This window comes from Puma concolor, chromosome D1 (assembly GCF_028749965.1).
Source record: "Puma concolor isolate L17-30 chromosome D1, mPumCon1.1.hap2, whole genome shotgun sequence".
NCBI classification, from domain to species: Eukaryota; Metazoa; Chordata; class Mammalia; order Carnivora; family Felidae; genus Puma; species Puma concolor.
In genome coordinates, this window is record NC_141676.1 from 114793719 (window position 1) to 114811628 (window position 17910).

The 17910-nt window shown below is 44.7% G+C and overlaps 1 long non-coding RNA gene across 1 annotated transcript; it reads left to right on the plus strand.

The window, feature by feature from the left end:
* Window positions 1–338: 338 nt before the first annotated feature.
* On the plus strand, window positions 339–17051 carry LOC147577007 (uncharacterized). The gene is made up of 3 exons (XR_015241388.1): window positions 339–411; window positions 1959–2120; window positions 16164–17051. It is a non-coding gene; the product is annotated as an uncharacterized LOC147577007 (long non-coding RNA).
* The last annotated feature ends 859 nt before the right edge of the window (window positions 17052–17910 follow it).

Below are 17910 nucleotides of genomic sequence, written 5' to 3' on the forward strand. Positions count from 1 at the left end.
CTCGTGCAGAGGCCAACAGCACCTCACAAAAGCTTTCTCTGACCCCTCCTACTAGGTCAAGTTCACCAGTGAGAGGCTTGCTGAGCGTTGACCACATTTTGTAATTAATATTTGTTTGGAGGATTATTTCATTAATGTGTGTTGCTTCTACTGGACATGAAAATCATTGAAGACAGAGAATGTCTGGTTTGCTCAGGATTATATTCCTAGCACCTCGCATAACACCTGACATATAGTAGATAATAAACATTTTCCAAGTGAGTAAAATAATAAATCAGTGAGTAAATGAGTACTCATTTAAAATTTTTCTATCTTGCAGGAGTGATCGAAGAGATCAAAGATGGTAGGAGGAGCATTTGTGTGCTGCTAACCATGGAGGTCTCACCTGTCTACAGAAACCTAACTGAACAGGTAAGAACATGTTTGGATACTCGAGAGTGAGGTCGGAGGGGGCAGTGGGCTATCTTTCCTCTTTGAAGCTCACATGATGTCCTCTGTGGAGTTGGGGAAGGTGGCATGGAAATACCGGTGTTTCTCATCCACAGCTCTACTGACGTTTTGGCTGAATAATTCCATGTTTGGGGGGCTTCCTGTCCCTTGTAGGATGTTCAGCACCATCCTTGGCCCGTACCTACTGGATGCCCATAGCAGACATATCCATCGCCATTTGTGACAACCAAATTGGCTCCCGACACTGCCCAATGTCCCCTGGGGGGCAAAATTGCCCCAGACTGGCACCACTGAAATAGATCTGATGTTGAGAGAGCATGAAAAAAAAATATTAAGAGAAATGAGAGAGGAAGAAAAAGAGCTCATACGTGAGAGAGAAAATGAGGATGACAATAAATGAATGGAATCAGGTCTCATTTAATGACAGTTAGAAACAATTGAGGGCCCTGCCGATCTGGGCCAGTGACTTTGTGGTGCCCCAACACATCAGGATTTGCAAGTGCATTATTTTCTGTGGAAGTGCACGACATGGCTAAAGAAGTTAAAAATACAGCTCATGTACTAGCCCAAGCTTGGGACTTTTGCTTACCAAATGCCAGTGAAACACTAGGGTGAGAATAAGGGCTTTAAACTTCTGGGGTGCGTGGGTGGTTCAGTTGGTTGAGCGTCCAACTTCAGCTCAGGTCATGATCTCACAGTCCTTGAGTTCGAGCCCCACGTTGGCCTCTGTGCTGACGGCTCAGAGCCTGGAGCCTGTTTCAGATTCTGTGTCTCCCTCTTTCTTTCTCCTCCCCTGCTCATGCTCTGTCTCTCTCTTCTCAAAAATAAATAAACGTTAAAAAAAAATTTTAAACTTTTGCAGGAGAGGCAGAGAGAGCTATACCTGTCATTACCAGTTCCCAAACTTTGCTGCCTTTTCAAATCTCATAGGGAGCTTTGTAAAATCCTAATGCTCAGTTCACACCCCATAGCAATGAAATGGGAATTGCTGGGGACGGTGCCAGGCAGCAGTGATTTTGTAGATCTCTACGTGATTCCAAAGTGCAGAATAGTTTGGAAACCCCTGCACTCTTAGCATGAAGCTCTGTATCACCCGGGAACCTGTTAAAAGTGGCAGTTCTCAGGCCTGCCTGAAACCTACAGAATCAGAATCCCTGAGGATAAAGACCTGAGCAAGATCTTTGGATTAATGTACACTCGATTTTGAGATTCAGTGTTCTCTAAAAAAGAGCTCTTGGCAATGCATGAAACAAATCGTTGAGAAGTAGTGCACCCTCTGTTTTGTCCTTGTGGAACGGGGAGACTAAGTGTCCTTCGGACACTGAGGGTGGCATCCACGTGGACATGTAACGTACTGTAAAGAGCAGCCAGGGGCCAGGGGAGGGCCACTCTGTTCTGTGTCGTGCCACACACACACACACACACACACACACACACACACAGGTGGGGTATTCTTTCAGAGCGCACATTACGTGTACAGTTTTGTTTCCTGTTCCCGTATCGTACAGTTTTGTTTCCTGTTCCCATATCAAAGATGACTGTATCATCCTTCCACGTGAGAGGACGTGCAAGTAGGAAATGTTCAGCATGTTATTTGCATCACCTCATGGAGTTCCTGTTCATGGTGCAGACTTTGTGAACAAATCCCACAGGACCCTCAATCTGTCCAGGTGAGGACTGTGCAACCCACATGTCAGGTCTCAAGCTTTGGGAGGCTCACTTGTGAGCTACCTACCACCTTGTTGGGGGGGATTTTGTTTGTTTGTTTGTTTCTGCTCTGAGTCTGTGCTGGTACGTGTGGGGGTGGTGAGGGAGTGAAGGTTTTCTTAGAGAATCCTGGGGCTCTCTAATTTGCATGAGATACGATAGAGCCAAATTGTTTTTCCTGCCTTTAATTATTTCCTTATTTGCCTGGGTTGGAATCCTCCTACCTAGTTCCAGCAGCATCCTTCCTCACTTTCCTGTAGGGGGAAATTACTTGCATAGCCTTTTCATCTGCAATTACCCACGGCTGCCAAGAAATGACTTTCAGTAGACTGCAGTAGAATCTGTGAATACAAATAAAGACAGGGCTTATCAAATAGCATTCAGAGCATACCCCAGTTTCCGCTTGAGAAGAAAAATAACAATTAATGAGGAATCTGAGTTGAAAATTCAGCTGATGAGAGAATTAATATATAGATGTGTGGGCAGGGAGAGAAATACATTATATAAACTGGGTTAATGAAACCCCCCAAAGAGTGAGAATAATGGTCTACTTCTCCAAACATAAAAATGAAACAGTAAAAAAAGGAAAATATATTTCCTTAAATTTCTTCTCTGTTATCTTTAGATTACGTCTATTATGTTGCCTTTACATTAAATGTCAATCCCCAGAGGTGGTGTTATTTCATACGGACTTTGATTCAGCCCCTACGTGCAAACCATATGCATGTAAATTCCTAACACACTGTAGAGGCATCTCTTTACAGAATTTCTGAACCACCCAGAACACAAGTCAGAACCTGGAAGGGCTTTAGGATTTTCTCTGAAACAACCAAACAAGATGTCTCAATTTATCTGTTCCAGAGCCATGGTTCTTAATGGTTTCAGTTAACCCAAAATAGTGACAGACCGTCTTAAGGACAGCTTGTTATGTAGTGAGCCTTTGGCATCCGGGATGAGTGTGGGGCCCACCATGGGTACTCGGAAGCATTCTCAGTGTTCCTTGTCTGATTTCTTTCATCCTCACAAAGGTCCTATGGGTAGATATTTACCATTGTTAACCTCATTGTACATGAGAGGGAACTGAGACAGAGAGACTAGGTAACCAAGGCCTCCCAGCTGGACAGTGATAGAGCTGGGATCTGAACTCAGGAAATATAGCTTCCGAGTCTGTGGCATATCCACACCGCTGTGCTATCCTTCTCTCCACTAATACACAAGACAGGCTATGAATCTATGAGCACATTTTAATCAGTACCTTTGTTTATTTTTAAATGCTTATTTATTTTGAGAGAGAGAGCAGGGGAGAGGCAAAGAGAGAGGGAGAGGGAATCCCGTGCAGACTCCATGCTGTCAGCACAGAGCCCCACGTGGGGCTCAAACTCACAAACCATGAGATCTTGACCACCAAAACCAAGAATGAGAGGCTCAACCAACTGAGCCAACCAGGCGCCCCTAAATCATTACCTTTAAATACATACATCTGTGAACAATGGTTCACCACCGGTCAGTTGGTCCTGAGAGAAGGGTGAGTGCCGTTCCAAAGGGACTTAAAAAAAAATACATACATCTGAAAAGTGGTGATACGTGTATTGCAAGCTATTTTACCTAGTTTCATAGACCCAATGCTCCTGCCTTCCCCAACACCAACTGGAACCCACCACTCCAAAGCCCAGATACATTGCTATCAGGAGAGTTTCTTAATCATAATACAGCACTTACATACTTTATCTTCAGATACAGTGGCAATGAGCTTGACCACCTGGTTTTTAACTCCACGGCAGATTATAAGCAGAGCATATCGTTAAAAACCTTGAATTTTGACATCAGAGTGCCTTAGTCTAATCCCAGGCAATGCCAACTTTGTACCTCGGTTATCTTGCTCAGGTGAATTAACGTATCCAAATGTGATCTCTCACATATAAAAGGTCCACAGAGAACTTAGGATTTAATGAGATATAATGCATGCAAAGGACACCGGCGTGTTGGACGCAGTGAGTTCCCAGCCATGGCAGCTGGTGATAGTCCGGCAGGTGATGGCATGACAGCAGCCATGACAGGAGCTGTGAAGATGCTAGATGGTCATTAATAGCCAGGCAGCCTCAAAGCCAAATGTCAAGATCCATAATTACATTTTTTTGAGCGTCAGAATTTTCTTCAGAAACACAGCTTTGGCAATGTTAATAAAGGCTTTTTAATGGAACCAGTTTACAAACTGGCAAAGAGGAGCTTTGGGGAGGTACTTGGATCTGTTTTTGATAAGTCATGTGGAAAGTGGAACTTTGTCTCCCTGCTCTCAAACACAGGGAAGAAGCATATTTTTCTCAGGTCCCAGAATCACCAGAGTGATGGCTTCCTCTCCCGCCTGCACTTTCTCCACATTATCCCCTCGGGCGCTACGTCATCTCGTCTTTTCCACAGTCCCCCGACAGGAACTTCTGGAACACCAATCAAGGCCACATATAAAAGAGGATCATATCAGATCAGACCGTAGGTTGCAAACGAAATAACTAGTTACATTTATTACCAATCAAAAACGTATTTGCACAGAAGATATACTTGCAGGAATTATTCAAATAGAAACCTTCAGCTGGGTTAAGAATGGAATCATTGCTGATCAGACCCATCAGTCACTTTTGCAATGATATACAATTCCTGTAAAAGTTCCCTCGTCTTTGTGATTATGTAAAAGACCTGCTTTTGAGAAAGCAATCTTTATTAATGAGCCATAAATTCAGTCTCCCCACTGCCTGCTGCAGAATTTGGTAGGAGTCTGGTGAAAAAAAGATTCAGAATCATGAATAGGCTGTTTAAAAGCCTCATTATAGCTGTTTTGTGATTAAATCTTCATTATGCAGCCATTTATGAGGGCGTCTCACCACACGCGGTAGCTGCCTCTGTACCTTCCTTCCTCTTCCCGTCATTGACATGGTTGTCAGAAGAGAAAGCGGCGGACGTGGGCTTATCAGGAAGAGTCAAGCAATCCCATCCATTAGTATGATGTGATTTTATTTTACAAACTGTTTAACAGCTGGGTGAAGGACGGAATTGTGCAGGAAAGCCCAGGTGCTTATCAAAAGGAAAAGGATCATTATCAGTTCTGCAAAGTGATCGCCTACAGTCCGGCTGGCAGTGAGGAAATCGTAAACCGCTTCTCCCCTGGAGCAGGTGGCAAGTTCACTCCTGAGGTTTGGAAGAAGGGTCCCTTTACTCCCGGATCCTTTGTGCCACGGAACATATAAAGTGTAATCCTTATGCACAATCTCGAGAATTTCTCTCTCCTCTCTCCCTGCTGTGCCCACTTGCCTTGAACTTCATGTCAGGACTCACCCCCTACGAGGCCAGGCCCCTGAACGTACAATGTCAAGAATGTCAGAGGTTGGAGGATTCTACCGGAAAGACAGCCGGGCTGGGTCAGAAGGTCTGGGTTCTAGCCATACCCACCATTTACTCGTGGTTGGTGTAGGTGGTGTCAGAAGTATGAAGCATGTCTCCATAGTATGTGTGTTATTATAGCGAGTACAGACAATATGGACAGAAGACGTGATAGAGCTGGTTCTCAAAGGCTTCGTGAAGACATGAGAATTTGAGCTGAATCTGCAGGATGGGTGTAATTGAAAGTCTCCACTGTGGAAATTCGTATTCAGTGAGAACACTTGAGAATGAAAACCCCACAATGTGGGAAAAGCTTAGAGAAAGAGACGGTCAGCGAATAATTGTAGTGTGTTAGCCATTCTGCTGTGGCTCAGCATTCCTCCCTGCGTGCCTCAGCTACTGGGTAAAACCCATTATATAAGGCTATTTTTATCGGCGACCTTGAACAAAATAAACTTGCCCTCAACTCCAGGTTATAGTTCCCACATACGGGTTATTGAAGGCCGTCAAGAAGGCGTTCCTGAAGACTGTGTCTTTAGGAATGCTCCTTTTAGGAAAGCCAATCATTTTTATCTGTTAGCTTTGGGTCTATCTTTTCAGAGAGGTATAGAAATACTGAGGTCTTAGAGGGTCCCGTCCAGATCGGTCTCCATCTCAGTCCCCCAGGGGCCATCCAGAAGGCAGTTTCTTCGGAAATATCTAGGCTAAGGAACAGGTGGAAATGTGCTATGTAGAGTAAGATAAACAAATGATTTAAGATTAAGGCCTCACATAGGTAGAGGCTGTTGAACCACCAAATGGACGAGTTTTGAAGGAGGCCCTCAGGAAATGGTGGTTTCCAGCAGCCGTGGCTGGCTTGTCCATCTGTGTGCGTGTGCGTCCATAGGTAGATTTACCTGCTCTGGAACACATTGAAGTGCTTTCCAGTTAACTGTAGTGGTCGCCATATTTTATTTTTCTCTTCTATTTCCTGCTGCTACATATGTTTGTAACACTGGGATGGCCCCGAAGTCACTGGATGGTTGGAAGCTTCAATGAAAGAGTCTGTGAAACCCAGATGGTTTCACCAGCAAATCTCACAAACATTTAAGGAAACAATAATACCGATGTACACAAAATTTCCCATAGAATAAGAAAAGAAAGAATATTAACCACTTTGCTTTATGAATTGCCATAACCTCACAAGGGCAATGCAAGAAACAAGATCTATGGGCCAATCTCACCCATGAATACAGTTGCAAAAATGCTAATCAAAATATTAGCAAATTGATTTCAGCAACGTGTAAGTATATATTGTCATGGTCAAGTTGGATTTATTCTAGAAATGCGAACTTGTTGTCAATGTGGTAAGTCACATAAATAAGAGAAGACTATATGATCATCTCAATGGGCACCAAAAAATAGGTGTTTGATAAAATTCAACATCTCTTTATTATGAAACTTTCAGCACATTAGTAGTAGAGAGTATATTCTTTAACCTGATAAATGTCATCTTCCCAAAACTACAGCAAGCATCCTACTCACTCGTGAAATATTGACACATTTTCTTTTGGAATCAGAAAGGAAGCAGCTCTCACCACTGGTGTTCAGCCTTGTATCCGAGGCTTCAGCCTGTGAAATAAGATGAGACAAATAAATGAAAAATATAAGGATTGAAGAAAAAAAAGAAGAAAGAAAGATTTCATTATAGCCAATTATATGGCCAGGTAGTAGAAAATCTAACATAAGCTACAGATGATTAGAATGAATAGATTCATAAGAAACTTATAAAACTTAATACATTTTTAAGTTTTTATTACAAAGTCGATATAAATTTAATACCTGGATCTCTCCATACCAACCATGAGCAGTTAGAAATGATATTTCAAAGAAAGACATCATTTAAAATAACAGCAATCTGGGGCACCTGGGGGGCTCAGTCGGTTAAGCGTCCAACGTCAGCTCAGGTCATGACCTCACAGTCTGTGAGTTCGAGCCCCACGTTGGACTCTGTGCTGACAGCTCGGAGCCTGGAGCCTGCTTCGGATTCTGCGTCTCCCTCTCTCTCTGCCCCTCCCCTGCTCATGCTCTGTCTCTCTCTGGCTCAAAAATAAATAAAAACATTAAAAAATTAAAAAAATAAAATAAAATAACAGCAGTATCATCAACGAGGTAGAAGGCATAGCTAACAAAGATACCTGGCAGGAAGAATGGTAACAGTGGGCTTATATACAGCAGGCTTTCCCAGAAAGGAGAATAATGGAGATCAGTCCCCTGGTAAACACACCAGTAACCCGCCTCCTGGTCAGCGTGCTCCTGGTATTTCGCAGCAGAAAGATGAATGAGTCTTTTTCTAATAAATTGCTTGTAGTGCTATTTACCTCTTGTAAAAACAAACAAACAAACACCCTGGAACATATTGTGTTTTGAGGGCATGATAGACCGGAGAATGTCACATGAGCTACACAATTTGTTGAGTGTACGATGGGGACGATCTCTAACCAGCGTGGTCCCCTTTACATAAGCAATATTCCACAGGCATCGCTGACACATCGGGTGGTGAATCTGAGCCCCCGCACACCCGAGCCCGGAGGAAGAAGAATCTCCCTGGAGCTCTGTGGATGGCTTTGGACGTTTCCAAAGGAAGAACACATTGCCCGCGTCTTGTATTCTTATCCTGCATCCTTTGAATTATGAGTAATGTTTTCTGTTGAATCCAATCTGTAATTCACATATGCCTGAGTTGACAGTTCTACCCTTTGTGTTCTATTAGACCTGTACAGAACACCATCAAACATTAATGAGGTATTTTAAAGAAGGCCTTCCTATGTGGACAGGTGTATTGTGTTGTGGATTGCAAAACTTGACACTGAAAAGGTATAGATTCCTTGCAGTGGCATTAACATTTCTGAAATGTGTGTGTATAAGAAAACTTGAAAGGCTGACTGTAAGATTCATTTGAAAATGAAAAGGCTGAAGGCAGCCCAGACATTATTGACAACGAAGGAATATCAGGGCTTGCTGTACAGATATTAAGATTGCTGTAAGCCTGTACTCATTAAGATAATGTGGCATAGACTCAAAAATCAACTCATGACTGAAATGGCATAAAAACCCAAAGGCCAGGACTGCATATTTAGGGACATTTGATTTATGACAAATGTGTCACCACAAAGCAGTGGGGAAAAAACAGTTATTTCAATAACTGTCCCGGGGAGTATGCACTAAACTAAATATACACATAACACATAAAACCTCTTTCTCACCCATGTATCCAAACGTTCCAAGTGGATTACAGTCCTAAAACGAAGGACAAAACAATAAAAGCTGTGTAAAATAACATAAATGATTGTCTTCGTGATTGCAAGGTAGAAAAATTTCTTCAACAGGACATAGAAAATGTATACATTTCATCAACTACATTAAAATTAAAAACTTATGTTCAGGGGCACCTGAGTTGCTTAGTCTGTTGAGCATCTGACTCTTGATTTCGACCTGGGACATGATCTCACAGTTCGTGGATTTGTGAGATCGATCCCCAAATTGGGCTCTGTGCTGACAGTGCATAGCCTGGTTGGGATTCTCTCTCTCTCTTTCTCTCTCCCTCTCCCTCTCCCTCTCCCTCTCCTTCTTTCTTTGCCCCTCCCCTGCTCATGCTCTCTCTCTCTCAAAGTAAATAAAGAAACTTAAAAAAAACGTTCATTAAAGACACAATCATGAAGGTGAAAAGCAAGCCACAGATAGGGAGAAAATACGTGAACTTGAATAAGCTACAAAGGGATCATGTCAAAAATATATACAGAACTACACTACAAGAAAAAGACATCCCTGTGGAAAAGTGGATAGGGGACCTGACGAGGCACATCACAAAGAGAGGATATTTCAGTGGCTGATAAACACATGAGAAGCTACTGAACCCTCTTGGTCGTCGGAGGAACGCAGATCAAAGCCACAGTATGATCCGTCCACCGGTCACCAGAATGGCTACAATTAAAAAGACGGACAATACCAACTAATGAAGAAAACGTGCAGTAATTTCTGCTCAAGTACAGCGTGTGGACGCGGAAGTTTCTACCAATACTTCTGAAAAGAATTTGATGTTCTCTCCTGATGTTGAGGACACTTACACTCTGTGGCCCAGGGGCTGCATTCCTTTTTTTATATATAAAATTTTTAAGGTTTATTTCTTTATTTTGAGAGAGAGAGAGTGGGAGAGAGAGCATCCCAAGCGGGCTCTGCACCTCACTGTCAGCGCAGAGCCTGATGTGGGGCTCGAACTCAAGAATCCTGAGAGCACGACCTGAGCTGAAACTGAATCAGACAGGTGAGCAACTGAGCCACCCAGGTGCCCCCGTTTTTTTTTTAATTGTTTTAAAGTTTATTTAGCAGGAGCTGCATCCCTAAGTATGAACCCAATAGACCAGTGTGCACGTGCGCGTCAGAGCAGACCTACAAAAATGTCCGCAGCAACAAGCGCGATAGCCCCAAACTCGAAACAACCCAAACACCTGTCAACCCTACGAAGGATGCGGTGTGAGCATACAACACATTACCACACGGCAGTGAATGGCACCTACTGCTGCTACATGCAGCGGCGTAGACAGAATGCACCAAAATGACGAGGGAAGAAAGATAAGAACACACGCATCATGTACATCAAGGTCAAAAACAGATAAAACCAAAAAAGGTCTAGGGGTAAATAATTGCCTGGTAATTTACAAAGAAAACCTAGGAGGCAAGAAAGGAGAATGCAGAGAAAGGAAGCGTCTGCGCCGTCGAGGAGCCCCGCAGTGGATGGCGAGGTTCTCAGCTCTTGGCCAAAGCCCCATTTCTTGACCTGGCTGGGGGTCATGCAAGTGTCCTGGGCACAGCCATCCATCAATCTGTACACTCATGTTTTATGCGATGCCTTTATAACACTGGGTTACCAACGCTGTCCAAAGCAGAGGACTGTGAAGGACTTAGACACTACAGCAGCCATCATTTTCTCCAACTAGAAAAACATTGGGTTTGCAGAAATTATGTGTCATACAAGGCAGGAACTCTCCATCCCGATCTGCCTGACATTTGGGGGTGAATAAGTGCGTAACTTTTTGTGTGGGAGTGTGCGCTGTGCATTGTAAGATGGTCAGCACGGTCTCTGACGTCTACACCCCAGACAACAGAATCCCATCTCTCATGTCTATCCAGCAGATGCCAGAGTCACCCGCTCCCCTAATTGTGACAGCCGGTGGAGAACCACTATCTTGGAGGAATTAACACTTGAGGTGTTGCTTTTCTGTGCTCTGGTTACACATTTTCTAGAGTAGCCTTCTCAAGAGTTCTGTGTTTTTGGAGTTTTCTGTTACCTTGTGCTCATCACTCTCTTCCAGTTTTCTCTGGCCGTTTACTTGCAACCCCCCTGAGATTCATTCCTCCGTAACTTGTTTGTCAGCTACACGGACCCATGTGACTTGAAGAACGGGCAAATGCCTCTCATAATTATTGTAAATACCATGATGCAAGTTTCGGTACCATCGCTCGAGGGGAGATATTTTAAAATGGAATGCCATGCCAGTGGGAACCAGCTGATGTCCGAGAGACTCTAATCTCAGTCCTTATGAGCCACACAGATTGGCAGGACACCCCGGGCGTTAGCCCACCACTAATCCTGATGAGGGATGAAGATATAAGGGGGTCTTCTCCTCCATCTGTAGAAGCCCGCCACGCCCCCACACCCCCTTCCCACCCATCCCCAACTCCATGCCTTCTCTGGCTTCCACGTCAACAAAGACAGATTTCAGCAGCCATAACTCAACCCGTGATTCCAATTATACTTCTCAGGGAGCCACATCAAGAACCAAAAGTATAGGGTGAAACACCAGAGTCTGCCGTGGCATTTTGTGTTGTTTTCTTTTTTTTTACTGCTCTATTTTAAGTCATTACCAGTAACTGGAATCTGTATACCTCACTGAACTTTTGAAAGCATGCTCACTTACAGCACATTCAATGTGCAGTTTTGGGAACATGAGTAACCGGTTTTGCTAACTTTGTGTATTTTAATTGGCTGACAATTTGCAAACCCATCTGTGGGACAAACAATGATAAGCCACACACGGTTTTTTTCAAAAAAACAAGCAGAATCACGATTGGACTGAACGTATTGCTTATTTTTTGAGATGAAGTCAAGACCAGTCCTCCCGTCCCTGAGGATGGATTCTCTCTCGGGTTTACGCCCTCTTTCTGGCACCTTCTGCCCCAGCCTCTCCTTCCGCAAGTGCAGCTGGCTGGGGTCAGTGCAAGGATGCTGGGCCCACAGTCTGGGGTGGATGGTTCCAGGAGCCTGGGCTTCCCAAGCCTGACGCCTCCCAGTGGCCTGTTCCCTGGATTTGCACCTGCAGACCAGCCTGGCTAGTGGTGTCTGTACAATCTTTGGGACACTTGGCCATCATGCCTCCCTATCTGAGCTGCCAGAACCCAGTTCTAGAGCGACACGCTCTCTCGGGCCGTTCAGTCCCTGAGTTCCTCCCACGCCTCCTTCTCTGACGCACGTAGTCAGGACGAAACGTGACTTATAAATGTGTGCCTCCTCGTTTCCCAGGGCACATTCGTAGCCCCTTTGTCTGTTTTTTGGATCTCAACTTCTTCCCCCATGTGTTCCGAGAGAGTAATTTCACGCATCAGAATGACTGAGACTCCTAAAACATACGTGCACCGGAACGTTCTGAGCACTTGAATCTTGGTGACAACCCTGTGACGTAGATTCTCCTGTGATCGCCACTTTACAGATAAGGAAACTGAGGCACAAATGAGTTAAGTCAGTTGGCAAAGGACACAGAATCGAGACATGGTTTGAGCTCCGGATATATAGCTGTGGGAGCAGTTTCCTAGGACCAGGACGCTGGTGGGGGGCCCCCACAATCACATGTCCAAACAGGCCTCCCCTAAACCACCGTGGCTCGCCCGGTCTGTGTCTCCATGCTGTTAGTGCTATCTCTACCTTTGTCTTGTCCGCCCGAACATCTGTTCCTCTGGACGGGTCAGACAGAGTCATCTGAATCTCGCTGTCCCTCTGTTAGGGCCTCACAAGGCCGAGAACTGTTTTTGCTACTTACCAAAACCGTTTTTTAATTGCTTCGAAATATCAGCATGTTAAAAACTCAGTTTATATCAACGTGCTGTTGAATCTGTGAATGATTTTCCAAATGAATGTTTTTGGCCAGAATGCTCTGCTCCCTTCTCTTCCTGTGTTCAGGTCGTTTAGGATGTACCCTTGTCTTTGTCTTTTCTTTCTTTTCTCTTTTTCTTCTTCCTCCTCCTCTTTTTTTTCCCTTCATTATTCCACCTTTACCCATCTTCCCAACCACGCTCTCTTCTTTGTTTCTTTTTTGTCCTGGAATATTTTCTGAATTGATTTCAAGTGCTGACCGCATCCACACCGGGACCTGAGTGACTCCGTGCAGATTGCTCATAGTCGTTCTGGAAAAAACGGCAAGGAGGAGGGGGGTCCAAAAAAAAAATAAATTTAAGAAATACAGCATTAAGGAAATATAAATAGATTTATATACAGAAGCCACTAGTAAGCCTGGAGCCACTGCTAGAATAATGTATGCTATAGATCTTTAAGAGGAGGATACAGCCTGGAGGATTCCCTACGTCTGCGTGACACTAGACTCCAGGGAACATTTTTGAGAGTTACTCTGTGAGGAGTAAACATAGATTCAAATGAAAGCTTTCATTTCTGGAGCCACGGGGCCTGGGGTTGAATTTACCTTCCTTCATGACATAACCGGAGGCCTTTGGGCAAGTCGCTACACTGTTTTGGGGAATAACCACACTTATTTCTTGGGATTATTACAACAGACGTGTGCTCGAATGACCTAATGAAAGATGTTTTAAGTTTTTATTTCTTTGTTTTTACTTTATTTATCTTTACTTGATTATTTCTATTGACCATGCAAGTACCCAAAACAAAAGAGCAGATGTGCCCATGACAACAAGGGCTCCGAGAAAAGCATGGGTCACTCCATCTTTCTTGACGCATTAGCTTTCACAACGACTGACCTGGAAGAGAGCTACCGTTTTGTGGCTAGCTTGGGTCGCGTGTCTGGACTTGGCGATGATTGTGAGGAGCGAAAAATAACGGAGAACGTACCTTTTAGGCCCGGCAGCCATCAGTTCCAGACGATCCCCAAACCAGAGACCATTATGTTGACAAGTTTTGAGCTGGAGCCATTAAGAAGAATAAGTAAAATAGATTTATTTGCTTGGATGTGATTCAAGATCGTTCATAAGTTGCTTTTGTTTTTTTAAGTGTGCCCATTTATTTTGAGAGAAAGGGTATTAGCGGGAGAGGGGCAGAGAGAGGAGAGAGAGAATCGCAAGCGGGATCCGTGCCGTCGGCACAGAGTCTGATGCAGGACTCGATCTCACGAACTACGAGGTCATGCCCTGAGCAGAGGTCAGGAGTCGGACAAACATACTGAGACACCCAGGCGCCCCCTCAAGTTACCTTTTAAGGTAGTTTCAAGGTCACCACTGTGTGAGAAGTGGCTGTGGCTATCGCTCTGAATATGGAAGCGCCACGGTATCGGTGTGTCCATAGCCACTTCTCTGTGAACTCACAGAGCTTGCTTGGCGGTAATTTTTCTCTCTTCCGCTTCCCAGATTCTTTTCACTCACTTATTGACTGCAGTTTATTCTTGACTAATCCAAGCGTGCGATCTTCTGCAAACATATCAGATATTAAGATACTGGTGAGAGAGGTGGGTAGAAACCTTACAGCATTTTCTCTTGTTGCAGGTGTCAGGCTGACTGCAGTGATGAAGAATGGTATTGCAGGTCCCGTCTGAAGATAGCAAGCCCTCACAGTGATGAAAAATCTCCATAGACATTCTATCGTTTTATTTCAAAGCCGGGGAGACGAATCTGTGTGTAGCAGAGAAACATCGATTTTAATGTCCAGTTTCAAGAGATTGTCAATTAACAAATAGAAACGTTTGTTTTGAAAGCTGTAAGTCACAGTTTTCCTCTGCACATGGGACAAGTCCCATGCGTGTGACAACACCCGGATGCCGTGATAGTAGGTCTCAGTCCATTTATGCTGCCATAACCAAATGCCACGGACTGGGTGGCACCTACACCACAGAAGTTCATTGCTCACAGCTCTGGAGGCTGGAAGGTCCGCTCTCAGGGCATCAGCACGGCTGGGTTCTGGCGAAGACCCTCCTCCGGGCTGCAGGCTGCAGACTCCTTGCCGTGTCCTCCCGCGGTGGAAGGGACACGCTAGCTCGCTGTGTTGCCGCAAAAGGCAGAACCTTCGTGATCTAACCAAACCCCCCAGAGCCCCATCACCTTTGGGGTTAGAATTCCCACAGAAAAGTTTTGAGGAGACGTGAATATTCGGACCCTAGCAAAGTGTGAGGGTGAACAAGAGCCGGAGGGGTGACTCGGCCGGTCATTCTGTAAGAGGAACCATTGCACAAGCCCTAGGTTCACGGCCTTGAAGGCCTGCAGGGCGCCACACAGGACCTTGGTGAGAGAGAAGGTCCGTGTCATTGAGTCTGCTCCCAATGAGAAGGCTGATCCTGTGAGGTCCTAATAGCAATGAAAAAAAAAAAAAAATTCTAGAGGCTAATTGACTCCTATGAGTTCGAGGTTCCTTCTACCCCAGAAGTTGGCAGACTTTTTCTCTAAAGGGTCAGATGGAAAATATTTTAGTCTTTGTGGGTCATTTAGTACCTTTTGCGACAACTCGACTCTCCCATTAGAGCGCAAAAGCCAAAAAGTGAATGAACGTGACTGTTTCAACGGAACAGAGATCATACCCTAAACGTATTTTTTCTAGCCTTTCTTATGCCTGTACTTCTGGGCACTGGGATTTGAACTTCACGGAATTTGCCTACGTCACGAAATACTGTTCTTCTTGTGATTTCTTAAAATTGCTAAGCACTCTTAGCTCATGAGGCATACCAAAGGTGTGTCAACCTTGGCTGAAACCGTGCTCCTCACCGTGTGGTCCACAGACCTGTGGCTTCACCCAGAGGCTCATCAGGAATGCTGATTCTCAGGCTCCATTGCAAACATGCTCTGTCAGAACTAGAAGACTAAATATCAGGAAGGCAGAGACCTCGTCTGCTCTAGATGTAGACCCAACACAGTGCCTTATACACAGTAGCTTCTCAGACAAATATTTATTAAAAGAATGCCTCCAGGAGTTTGTTCAGGCTCCCCCATTATAAACAAGTAAATCTTCTGGGAATACGTGCTCGAAGGGTTAAAATGAACTTCTGTCATCAGTCAGAAGTTTTTGCTTGTTGAAGGGCTAGAAATACATGTCCCCCTTAGCCTCACAGTATATCCTTCTCCAGGATGACTTAACCATGATGGATTTTTGCCACATACACAACAGAAGAGTAAACTTACATGAACTAAGAGGCTGGACGTTCAGCAAAATTAATACACTGGATACAAATCAAGAGGCAAATAGATTTTGTGGGTTATGTTGAAACCGTGGTAAACATGACGCAGAAGACAGGCGAGAAAAAAATATGTGTAGAGTATGATCTCTTGAACCAAGCACGGAGAGAGAACAGATCTCCCCAAGGAAGTCTAAAAAATCTCTAAGCCTCCTCAACCCAGCCTCCCGGGTACTGACTGTTCTTGTTCTGACACAGCTCTTGGGGAGAATACCCTTCCTCGGGGAAAAGAAGGCTTTTGAGGAACAACACAGAAGAGTGATGGAGTGTCATCAAGGCTGGCTTCGTCGGTTGGGATCTGAGTCAGAAAGGAAAGGCAAGTGGGTATGTACGAGGGACCCCCGGGAGAGGAGGCTCACTTGTCATGCACACAGTGACACTAACTAAAGATTCCAAGGAGGAAACACGGACAATTGTGTCTTGTTCTGCTACGAAATTGCATTTCCCTGTCAAGAATATTAGATCTCCTGCAAGTTAATAAAAATCACAATATCATTAATTTTAGAGCCGCAGTGTAATTACAAATCATTAGTTCATCTGCGTCATACATTCTAAGGCCTGGAAAGGTTCAAGAATTTATTTAAGCAGCCAGCGCTACAGGTGACGGCCTCCTAGCCTCGTTCCTTGCATGGAAAGAATGCTTTCTAATCAATATTCACAGACAAACTTTCAGTATTTATGATATTATTAATTCAGGTTATAATGAATTGCTTCAGACTTCTTAGATAAAAAGACATAATATTGGGATTCAGTTTGGAGGCAGTATACATTAAGAGGTCAAAGGTTGTCCATAGGAGTCGTCGTTTTTTTTTAAATTTTTTTTTAACATTTATTTATTTTTGAGAGACAGAGCATGAGCAGGAGAGGGGGAGACAGAGAGAGGGAGACACAGAATCTGAAGCAGGCTCCAGGCTCTGAGCTGTTTGTTACCACAGAGCCCGATGCGGGGCTCGAACTCACGAACTGCGAGATCCTGACCTGAGCCGAAGTCGGACGTTCCACCGACTGAGCCACGCAGGTGCCCCAAGACGGTTAAACAAGTGGAATTTACCCTGGGTACTAGCCTTTCATGTCAGTAAATGTCATAAAATCTGGGTATGTGTTGTGTTTTACATACTGAGAGAATAAGATTATGATCGTTAACGATTTCTTTGTCGTTTCACAAAGACGCGTTCTAATGCACTTTCCATGACCTCTTCAGACGTGTCCAGTCCGTGCGTTCCCCCGTCAGACTCTAAGGTCTGTGCAAGGAAGGGCCGTGTGGCCCCAGGCAAGCACAGCGCCTGGGACGTGGTGGGGACGCAGCGGTATTGTTAAATGAGTGACCCGTGGATGTTGCCAAAACTTATTTCTGTCCCACCTTGGTCCTTGTATTTCCCACTCTGAGGGCTGTGTGGCTGAACTTCTAATTTATAAAATCCCAAAGGAAGAAACCGACTTGGTACTCCTCACACACCCGTTCCTTTCCAGAAAGTAACCACAGGGACACGGGCAGCAGTAGGAGATAGGAGCCGTTGTTTGCAGTTCGTGGGTTCGTGGCACCCACGCATGTTTCGGTAAAGGAGGAAAAAGCACTGAATCACCAGACCCTTCTTTTCTTAAAACACAAAGGTGAATTATGACCATTTCGGTGTCTACTCAGTGAAGTGTCTAATATTACCGTGCAGTACTACACGAGGATCGGTACCTAAATGGAAAGAAAAAAAGGGAGAGCTTAATTTCCCAGGACCGACGTGAGAGCTGGAGAAAGAGCAAGGAGGAGGCCGGCCGGGAACACTAAGAAATGCCGAGAATCCAGCAGGGCCGTGGGCCCCTGCAGAACCATGAGGCCCCACCGTGGCCCTGCTCCCGTGGGGGATGGGCTGACAGGCCGGCAGCACGTGGCCACAGGCTCCTCCCCACACACCGTGTGGTGGCCACAGTGCCACAGGCCTCACGTATCAGG